Genomic DNA, 12372 nt, shown 5'->3' with positions numbered 1-12372 from the left:
ACCACAATTTTGGAATTTTGGATAGGAACAATATGAACCAAGGTGTTTCTTTACCTCAAAATTAAATTCAGTTTTAGTTCTTCAGCTATGATGTTGAAATCAATCGTCTTTCTTGTGTTTGGAAAGTAAAGGGAATGATATTATTTTTGCTTTGAGTACTGACTTGTTTCTAATTTTCAAAATTTTAGTTTTAATTTTGTTTGAATTTTTACATTGATGTTTGGATTTTGCATTTGATTCATGGTTCTTTTATTTGGGCATAAATCTGATGAAGAAGTTGAGAATAGAAGGGTAAAATAGATATTCTAATATATTTAACAGCTGGATTGATTAATTTGATGAGTCATAACCAAAAATGTTATGAAATAGTGAAATAAGGACCAAAACTGCAACCCAGTTTCTATAAGAACCAAAACATAAAAAATCAACTAAACACAACAAATTTGCTATCTATTTTGCTAAAAATAGGTATGTTAAACAAACAAGGGAAATGAAATCAATTCCATTTCTCCCATCTTATTTCTATGTACCAAACATACCCTAATGGTCAGAAAAATAATTTCACAAAATCATATTTTCTGAAATATGTGGTCATTTTGTGATAAATGTTTAAAAGGTGGTCATTTGGTGTCCAAACACCTCCCATTTTGGTCAGTTAAGTGATAACCCTTAAAATTATGTAATTGAAATCTACTAAGAATTTAAGCTCAAAAAGAACTCAAGTAGAAAGATGCAAAGCAACAAATGCAGCAGCAGAACCACAAAAGGTTCAACCATAAAATATATAATGAGATGATTACCTGATTCTTACTTGGAGTTGGAGCCATGTTGATGAAAAGCAACAAAAATCAGCAGCAAGTTGTTGTGAGAGCAGAAGCAGGTTGAGAATGAAAGAGCATGGTATTTTATGTTGAAATCCTGACACTCGTGGATTCTTTTGAATTGCATAGTAATCTAATCTAACTACTTGATCTTATATATATGAACACCAAATCCAACCAAAGTTTCAAAATTGACACCTTTAAACAACATCCATATAAATACAAATATAAAATGCAAACAGTAGTACAAAAAAGTACAGTAGCGGTATTAGAAAACAAAATAACCATTGTTTGAGAGGATCTATGTGGCTTCTCTTCCTCTCTTGATTTTGTTAACTCTTACCACAATTGCAACATATATCTTGTCCATCATTTCCTCAGCAAACATGAAAAGGTTCTGTCTCCACTGCTTCTTGAACAACAAGACCCCAATAACACCCCAAAACCCTGTTGCAAAACCACAAATTATGTCCACGTAAAACAACCATACCTTTGTCTTCTCATCAGGTGCTTCGTGTTTCTTTTTGGTTGTTGTTGGATCTTCTCCAGGATTTGAGCAATTGTTAGGCAATGGAGGTCCACAAAGATCTTTGTTCCCTTCATATACTGATGGATCAGTGAGGGTCTGCAGTTGCCTTCCTGTTGGAATTAGTCCAGACAAGTTGTTGTGTGAGAAATTCAAATGGCTCAAAAAGGTTAGAGCTGCCATGCTTGGAGGGATTCCTCCAGTCAGCTCGTTTCCAGACAAATCGAGAGAAAACAAATTCGTCATATTTCCAATGGTGTCTGGAATATGCCCGGTGAGATGGTTATTTGACAAATTGAGACCCACCAACATGGAAAGTGCAGTTAGCTCGACTGGTATTTCTCCAACAAGTTGATTGCTTGAAAGGTCCATGTTAAAAACCATATACCAAGTTCTTGTATATTCAAGATCAACACCTTTCATGACCTGATCAACATTCTCATCATTGTCATAAGAGTCACCTACTGAGGGCCAATGTACGCTATCATCAACCATGGCATTCAATTCTCCAAAACAACAAGGGATGGTTCCCTTTAAGTTGTTGTGTGCAACATCCAAAATTCGAAGATTTGAAGCTTTGCAGAACGACTCTGGAATTCTTCCGGTGAAGCTATTTTTGTGTAACCTCAAAACTACCAAATGTGTAAGCTTTTCTACGATCCATTCCGGTATATTTCCAGACAATCTATTATCACCCAAATCTAAGATCCTTAGATGTTGTAAATTCCCCAATTCTAGAGGAAGCTCACCAACAAAATTGTTGTCTTTCAATTTTAACTGATATAATGAATGAAGTGCTACAGAACTTGGAATGACACCAGATAGCCGATTTGAGCTAAGTATCATGGTAAACAACTCTTGCAAATTCTCAAGACACTTGGGAATTTTACTGGTTAACCTATTTTTGGAAAGATCAAGATATACCAAATCTGTCCTTCTGCACAATGACCTTGGAATCGACTCACTGAAAAAGTTATTTTCCAAAAATAATACCGGATCGTAATACCGACCATAAGTTGCCCCATTAGGAAGGTTTGTCAAAGGTCCTCTGAGACTGTTGTGAGAAAGATCTAAGCGAGGAATGATGGGCATCTTCCGCAACCATGTAGGCAGGTTTCCCGAAAGTGAAGCATTGGACAACACCAACCTTCCAAGTTTCCTTTGATTTTGAAGCTACTGTGGGAATCCATTTGCAATATTGCAAGAACGGAGTCGAAGAGTTGCCAACTGGAATGGAGGTATCCAGTCACGTGATACATTGAGAGGTTAGCAAAATGGGCTTCAGAAACTACTCCTTCCAAAGAATTGTAAGAGAAATCTAAGGAATTGAGTTTGGTAAGTTGCCCAATTGAAGCTGGAATAGTCCCATTTAACAAATTTGAATACAACCAAACTGTTTGTAATGAAACAAGTCTTCCTAGAGATGCGGGGATGGGGCCCGTTAACTGATTGGAACTTAGATCCAAATATGTTAAAGTCGCTAGATTTGCAAAGGATTTTGGAATTGAACCATTCAAATGATTATGAGAAAGGTCAAGTTCGGAAAGATTCCCACGGAATGTAGGAATGGGACCGGTTAACAGGTTATTAGAAAGATCGAGACCAAGAAGATTAGGCATAATAGGAATTGATGAAGTCAACATGTTTCCTGAGAGGTCAAGGACTCTTAGGGAAGTCATGTTTGTGAAAACAGATGGAAATGTGCCTTCAACTGAATTTAGGCTGAGATCCAGGTGTTGGATGTGTGAAAGTGTGCTTAAATTAAGACGAGGGGAAGATAGATGCATGTTATCGAGACCACAACCTGACAAATGTATCTCTGATAAAGAAGGTATCATGCTTAGCAGGTTTGCAAAGTTCCATGCAAAACTAAGATTAAAGGATGAGAGATCCAGGAATGTTAGGGAGGTCATGTTTTGAAAAAACGCAGGGAATGGACCTTCAAAAGAATTGCCACCAAGATTGAGGTGTTTGATGTTGGGAAGTATTCTACTTGAATTAAGAGAAGAACGAAGATCAGCATTGAAAAGTCCACAATGTGACAAACTTAACTCTTTCAATGAAGGAATCATGTAAAACTTAACTCCGCCAATGTATACTAAACTCAAGTCGAGATGCTCGAGTGACGAAAGGGCAAAAGTCCATGCCATATCGTCTGCCATCAGCCCATTATATCCATTCCGACTGAGATCAAGAACCTTTAAATTAGAAAGATTTCCAATGTGATGAGGAATAATACCTTTAAAACCAGTATTAGAGAGATTCAGGTAGCTCAGCTGTTTCAAGGATCCAATGAACTCTGGGATCCGATTTCCTTCAAAATCATTCCCACTCAAGTCCAAGTGTTTGAGATTCCTCAACTCTGCCAAAGAAGAGTCCACCTCATTACCAACCAAGTATTTGTAGCCTTGATACCAATAGTCGAAATCTCCTCTGAGATGAAGGGTTTCTACCTTCCCAATGACACCATCACAATGGATTCCTTCCCACAGGCAACAGTCATTGCCAACCCATGATGACAACATTCCAGAACGATCTCTCACACTGCCTTTGAAGATGAGAAGAGCAAATCGCTCTTGCTCGGAGCAAATCACACTTGTATTTCCATCACCCAAACAAGTTGTATATGTAGCTCCTGCAAACAAAAAAGAACATACAAAAATGAGATGGAGCCCCAAACCCCTATAATTCCCTATTATCAACCCTAACTCGGTTAATTTAAAGGCTGAAAAAAAAAACTGTAGTAGAAAGAAGGGTTGTTAAGATGAAGTGATGGGTTGTCTGTAATGAAGAAACTAGTTAATTTATAAAGCCATAAATGAAGAGCAACTGATTGTCATGGAGGGCTTGGAAGTCAATGAAAGACTTGTATTCCTGTGGTCCTTCAGGCTAATTTTTTTTTTCTTGATCAAAATAAGTGGCTTATGGCCAAGTCTATTCCCCAATCCCCATTCCATAGCAATTGTATGTGGCCTAAAAAATTGACAGAATATGAACTGAATATGACACAGTATTCAACAAACAAGCATTTACATTCTTGAAAAATCAAAGACAATTTATAATATTTTAGTAAAGGACTAACAAGTTGAGGTGTCAAGCCCACTAGAGGATAATTTCTGTAACTTAAAATTCAATATTTGGTCTTAACTTTTTATAAAATGTAGTCTGTTTAGATGTTTAATAATATTTTTGTGACACTTTGGCGTTCCTTAATATTTCATTCAAGGTTAAGGCAAAGCGTCTATTCCACTTGATTTAGACAGAATTTGGCAACAAAACTGACCTCTAACATGGTTTGGAGGATAAGAGACGCGATTGCTCACGAGAAGCTTTGTTGCCCGACTTGGAAAGTGTGTCTCGAATACATCTCTATCTGATTGATGCACTAAAAATGGCCTGAAGAAATAACAGAAATAATGGAAAGACCAAGGCATTGTAGTTCTAAAAATGTAAGTAGTTTTTGGCTAAATCTATTCCCCATGGCATACATAAATGTATTCGTATAAACAGACTAGTACTCTTTATGGAATTATGGTTGAACGCATTTTTTTTGTTTTCTGTTGATCAAAATAAGTGGTTTTTGTTCACATCATTACCCAGGGAAGACGTAAGTGTATTTTTCGTTTTCTTTTTTATCTGCATCAAACCTTGTGAATCGTTTTAATAGAAAATAATATTTTACTTCTGTAAATAATTTTGTAATAAGTACCAGTCAATCATTTATTAACTAAAATAAGCTATTCATCTATATTTGTATATAAACTTTTTATAGTAACCTACTACTGAACCAATAAGAAAAATAAAATTACAAACATGGATTTGTTTCTTCTTGTTTAAGTTAATGGAAACAATAATTGATGGAAGGAAATGATAAGAGACAAAACTATCAAATTTAGTAAAATCTTCTACAATAATTTTTCACCATTATAATAAATCAAATAACAAGAAGCTTTGAAATGATGAATCAATATGAGTTCAAATTATTTTTATCTTATTGTCATCATCTTATTATATTACTTTGTTCATTTCATCGTGATACAATTCTTCCAAAAGCATAATGTGTTGGTTGATTTGAAGTAGTGATCAACACATCAATGAATTTATAAAGCAATAAGTCGAACGCAACCTTTGAAGACTTGGAAGTCAATGGAAGACTAGAATTTATTTTAAGACTTTGAATTTATAAAACAATAAGTAGAAAGTAACCTTTGAAGACTTGTGAGTCAACGGAAGACTTGGAACTTACTTTAAGACTTTGAATGTATAAAACAAGTAGAAAGTAACCTTTGAAGACTTGGAAATTATATTATGACTTTGAATTTATAACACAATAAGTAGAAAGTAACCTTTGAAGACTTGGAAATCAATGGCGGGCTTGGAGTTATTTTAAGAATTTGAATTTATAAAACAACTAGAAATTGACCCCTCCCAGCAAAGACGCACCGGTAATTTTAAATTGTCTTTGCCAAACTCACAAGTTTGAATGTCTGCTTTGCAAGGAGCGTAATCTGTAAATTTTCTATTAGGCAGGGACCATTTTTCTAAATTTTTTACACACATCAACCATTCTCCGTAGAAAAATTCTGCACATGCATCTTTTGTCTCTAAAACTACATGGACAATTTTGTAATTTATTTTTTCTACAAAGGGACCAAATCTGCAAACATACGAAAGTCTTGTGGCCAAAGTTTCAAAACCAAAGAGTATACTATTTAAGCATATGGACCATTTATGTAAAAAAAAAAAAAAATAACTGCACATGGACCTTTTCTGTAAATTACAAGGACAACTTTTGTAATTTATTTTCTACACAGGGACCAAACCTACCAACATACGAAAGTATTATGGCCAAAGTCTAAAACCCAAAACTATTGTTGCCAAAGTCTAAAAGCCAAAAGTATACTATTTACAACCAAGTTACTTTTTATTATATATAATAATAAGTAGAAAGCAGAAATTAACCTTTGAAGACTTGGAAGTATATGGAAGACTTGGAACTTATTTTAAGACTTTGAATTAATGAAACAATAAGTAGAAAGTAACCTTTGAAAAACTTAGAAGTCAATGGAAGATTATTATCCAATTTCTCTTGATTAAAATAAACGGTTTTTAGCCAAGTCATTCCCATGGCAAACCTAATTATGTTTGACAACAAATCTTTAACAAAATATAATTGAATAAACTTTACAAACTAATCCTCATTTGATCATCCAAGTTACTTCTTCATCAAATTATAGAGGATATGTTTTAGAGGTGACGATTCGAACCCACTTATGGATAGATTTGGGTCATTCTTTATTTCTATTGGGTCAAAAAGGTTGAAATTTTGTTCGATGACCAAATTAATTTTGGAAACCTTTCTACGTAAAACTTAATTTTTTTTTCTTTTATGTTGTTTCATCATCATTTTAATAAATTTAATTATAAAACATTGACTATTTCATTTTCTATAACTGAAAATGAATTTTCTTTTGTATGTGTATTTTTTTTTTGAAGATTTTACGTCTCATTTTCATTTAATTTCTTTTATATGAGATATTCATTTATTTTCTTTATAATTTGGTGTATATTTTTTTTTTGGGAATCTGAGAAAAGAATAGTGAGGATTTTTTTTTTGTATTTGTAAATATTTTAATTTGAGGGTAAATTTTTCTTAATTTATTATTAAATAATCATAATTAAATTAAAGTTCTTATTTGGAAAAGTTAGTGTCTATTGTATTGGCTTCAGTGGATGGGTGGGAAAAACTTGTTTGTTTACCAATATGAAAAAGAATGATAGATTACAAGAGGATGTATTCCTTCAGATTTATTGTTTTTCATTTGGGGCATACTCCTGTTTTTTATTCATTAATTTCATTCATCCACATGATTAGAATTGACCAATATGATCATAGTTGATTTGTCATATCTTGTCATGGGTTTTATCCTCATCTACGTTGTGTCTATCACATATAGTTTTGTCATTACCATTTTTATCAAACCATGTGAAGTTGTGAACCCTCTTCGGATCCCATCTAGCCGATGTAACTTCATCCTCCTAGCTATAGCTAGAAAAACAGGGCTATCAGCAACCAGCAATAATATTGTACTTCGGTACCGAGGGCATGAAAGCAATGAATTATGAACATGAGACTTTTGGATTCTGGAGAGATGGCAAAAACAGCAGTTAATTTTGATCTACTAACATTCCATGGTTATGATAATGGACTTAAGGGAGAGGAATTCGATCTCTATCAACTTCTCCAGTCTCTTGCACGGGATGATTTCAACTGAGAACTTCACTTTAGAAACCGACCAGACTCTATCAGCGATCAGTCAGAAAAACAACATCAAGATGTACAATCAATTCAGAAAGAGTCTTTATGATCACTCCAAGCAATCTAATGAGACTTGTACATTAATCAAAACATCCAAGACCCCAAGAATAAAATTGTCCCACATTACACTATGAATTGTAACAAACTCACATGAGTTCGCTACTAATTACTGTTGGAGAAGTGAAATGCTGAAATTATGATGAGTTGTCCCTAAGTTCTCCAATTTCATTAGTTCCAATCAAATCCCAACTCCATCTATCATCTTAATATTTTCAACATATTTGTGTTTTAAAATGTACATTAACTGTTTGATGAAATGCCTCAGTGACATCTCCTTTTTTATTGAAGGGATATGAGTTTTAAGCTTATTATACTGAAAATATCGTAGTTGCATCAAGTTTGGTATAGGCTTTCCATGCACACGTTATTTGGTTAACTCGCATGTTACTAGGACATCTAGAAACAAGTTCTCTTAATAATCAAATTGATCACACAAGGACATTTTTTATCTACCAAAATCTGAGTTTTCATGACCCTGGTGTGTGTTCAGATCATGTGATGGACATTCTGAAGTTAATCCCTTAAGAGTTGAGAGTATGTTATGTTAGATGCTGGTTCATCTAAATAGAATAGAAGTAAGTGATAAATTGTTAGTTTTGTTTTTGTAATCATGTTTTGACATGGGTGCACATAATGACTATTGAATGTTCGGAGATTGAACAATGAAATTGTAAGCTTATATTATAACAATAAATTGTTTATGGAACAATGGTGTTTAATTTGGATTTCTTATGATGTTTATAATTATTTAGCAAGTTGGTTCAGATGTTTTTTATAAAATACATTTCATTCACCCAGAAAATAGTTCAAAAGTGTAAAATGGTCATTTTTAGCATTCGGCATAGCCATTCACAGATGCCTAACCAACCAACATGTTTTCATTCAAAGACCAACTCATTCATAGCCACTGAATCAGGGCTTTGAATGGTTCAAATGTTGCCAAACAGCCTGTAACTATCTTTCCCGGGATCAATCTAATATATGTCAAACATAGCACACGATGACATGGTTCCAAAAACAATGTAATCTTATTTCCTAATTGATGAAATGCAAACAAATGTTTAAAAATTACAACACAAATCCATCATCCTCTTCTTAGATCTGGTTTTGGCTCTAGTACCTTGACTGACCTTTAACTGTTCTTTGCGTTGACCTTTCCGATGCGTCTTTAGCATTTCACTTTGCAAAAGCCGTTTTTCATACATGTCACTCTTGGGTGTTATGGATTCTGTGGAGTGTAGATTTGATGTTGCATTTTTTTTTTTTTTTTTTTTTTTTTTTGTAATTAGTGGCTCCATCAAGGGCGTATATTTGTAGAGGATTGGCGGAAACATTTGGGATTTTAGCTACAGTCTCATCTTTACTCAAGTGCACTGTTTTAATAATGTCATCCGGTATGATTGTTGCTTGTACCATCTGAACATCACATTAATAGTGTACAGAGTGTTTGGCAAATTCTGATTATTTAAGTAATTAACAGATGCATTAAAAAGATTTTAAATATCTTAAAAATTAGCGCTAATCACTAAAATTACCAAAATGTTAAACATTCGCTTTGAGAAATAATGATTTTGCTAAATAGCCTTTAAGAATGGTTCCCACAACAAATTTGCCATCTATTTTGCTGTAAATAGGTATCTTTGTTATATATATATATATATATATATATATATATATATATATATATATATATATATATATATATATATATATATATATATATATATATATATATATAGGGTTAAATTCAAATGAGAACACTAAATAAAGTGAGAATGTGAGAACACTACTTTATGTTACTATTCTGCTATGAATTTTGTATACACAACGTTATGACATTATTCATCAGCAAATATATGAACAATCACACATTAATATTCACATTAAAATTTTGTATGTACAACTTTATGACATTATTCATCAACGAATATATAAAAAATCACATATTTAACATTCACATTAAAATTTACTAAATTACTATATATATATATATATATATGTATATATATATATATATATATATATATATTATAATAGAATAACAATATAAAACTGAATATATTCATATTGTAATTACTACAATACTATACATATTAAATTCAAAGAAGAATAATAGAATACAAATGGTGTTCTCACGTTCTCACTTTTATTTAGTGTTCTCATTTGAACTTAACCCTATATATATATATATATATATATATATATATATATATATATATATATATATATATATATATATATATATATATATATATATATATATATATATATATATTACTACTTTATAATGTATATATAATGGTGGACCCATAAATTTTAAGACCAAAGTCTTGAAAACAAGGAGAAGCATTTTTGACCCTTAGATATTACTTGTATGGTATGGATTATTTTAGTGGTGATCCATCTCAATATGTTTGGACCAATAAGAATGAATTCTATTAACTCAAACCTAAGAATTTATGTTATATATACGTATGCATACGATCGCTCCACTTGAACCCTAATAATAATTTGAAAGGCTCTCTCCCCTGTTAACTCTCTTCACTCTAAATTGTTGGCTCCTCCCCAAACTCTAATTTGTAACTGCCGTCTCCAACCTTCACCACCACCCATATGACTTGTGTACCGCCCCAACGACCACCTTACCATCATTACCTTACACCACAACAGCCTCACATCCGTCCATCGTCTGCAACGTTCCTCTCTTTCTCTCTTCAGTCTCAACTCTAACTTTGAAAAGATGGTAAGAGGAGATGGTCAATCACTATCCTCCTCAATCCATCAACCATGTTAGTGTTTGTCACCACTATTTGAAGTTCTTTATGTTACAAATCTGAAGTTCAAATATATGTATACATGTTTTCTTGCATTATGTTGATGTTTTCATGAGATATATTTTTTTTTCCTTTGTGTATATTTTTTATATTTCCAATGTAACTGGTTATGGTGCAAATCTGAAGTTCAGATCTAAAAGTGTATGTTTATAATTTTGACTTGAAGTGTAAAACATTGTTAAAGGCTGTGATGGATCAAGAAAGTCTGTTTTTGTTTGTTTGGTTATGAAATTAAGCTTTTTTACTTTAGTATGCTTCGACTCTTTGAATGTACCTAGACAAATTTCTCTATGATATTTGTTCATAATATGATATTTTTGTTTTTATTTATGTTATAATGTAATTACTTGTGATTTATATTATGATTACATAGTATGCTAATCTTGTGTGATTTCATATTTTATAATGTAAGTTCGTGTGTGATTTCAACTAAAGATAAAGAAACAGAAGATGATAGATGATTGTTAGTTTATATAAAATTTGATCTTTATGTTTGATTCGAATTTGTACTTTATTGATAAAAAGTAAAGAAAAAAATGAGAACTGAAAGGTCAAATTAGCATTTAGCATGGGGAAAAGAGAAAGCTTACTGATGAGAACTGAAAGGTCGAATTTTTATTTTTTGAGGGTTCGATTTTTGTTTTTTTTATGTACCTTACTGATTTTGCATTTTTATAATCCTTGATTTATTGTAAAAAAGAAAGCTATGATCTTATTTTCTTGAAGAAAGGCGTGAAATAAAGGATTTGAGCTCAAATATGCACATCACATCACATGCTTAGGGTCACAGTTAGCCACGAAAAGATTTGTTACTAGGCTATGAAGAGGTTCGAAGTTTCATTTTTTATGATTCATGTTTCATGCTTTGATATGCAGTGGAAAGAAACAATTGTAAATTTGATGATTTTAAGAGTGAAAGTTAATGAAATTGTTAAACAACTGTTCCTTTGTTTGGGACCTTGATTTGCTTATGTTAAATATAAAGTCTCACTTTGGAGAGCTTCTTAAGCTGTTAAGAGGCTGTTGTAAGCTTGGAACACATTGATTTAGTTCTCAAACTTTGTTCATTGCTTTGTAATTTTTGGACTGGAATTAGAACTAACTAGCCTTTTTAATTTAGCAGCATCAGAAAAAAATATTTAAAACTGTATTTATTTATGAGTTGAAATGGTAACCACATTTCCAGTTTATAAATATACACCATACAATTTTGGTTTCGTAGAAGTGTGTATTTTACCTCAAAAGTCAAAATAACTTGTCAAAAAAAATTTTTAGGGAAAAAATGTTGCCAAATATTGGTGTAAAATACAACTTATAGACAAATGAAACCTAACTGGAAGCCTCTCTCAATCGGTGATCAAAACTGGAGAATTTTGCCCCTGATGTTTTGGTTGCCTGAAATCATACTTCTGCTCAGTCTCTACCAATCAGAGACTAATTTGGAATTTTTCCTTTAATATTGGTGTTGCCTATAGTCTATTCGGGTGATCTCAGCCACTGTGCTTTTATTTATTTTTAACTGTTTTGTCTTTTTTCCTAATCTCTTAGTCTAAAGGCTGTATAAGAGGATGAAAAAAAGCCTTGTGTATTTTGCAGATGAAAATGTTACAACAAATAACACTTCTTTTAAACATTTTGAAATCACATCCAGACTATCATAAGAGACAAAGAGATTTGTTAAACATTTTACTCTTTTTTTAACTTATTATGTTCATTTCCGTTTATGTTTATTTAATTATGTGCTGGTCTTCGAGAGGAGAATTTATACATGAATTCACTACTAGACCCAAAATAAAACCCAAAAGGAACATC

General features: G+C 32.3%; 1 pseudogene; it reads right to left on the bottom strand.

Moving 5' to 3' along the window:
• Positions 1-1001: 1001 nt before the first annotated feature.
• On the bottom strand, positions 1002-8931 carry LOC145131898 (receptor-like protein EIX2; annotated as a pseudogene).
• Positions 8932-12372: the final 3441 nt, after the last annotated feature.

The sequence above is a fragment of the Lactuca virosa genome, chromosome 8 (assembly GCF_052849685.1).
Source record: "Lactuca virosa cultivar CGN04683 chromosome 8, Lactuca_virosa_CGN04683_v6, whole genome shotgun sequence".
NCBI classification, from domain to species: Eukaryota; Viridiplantae; Streptophyta; class Magnoliopsida; order Asterales; family Asteraceae; genus Lactuca; species Lactuca virosa.
This window is presented reverse-complemented; position numbering and strand designations above follow the sequence as displayed.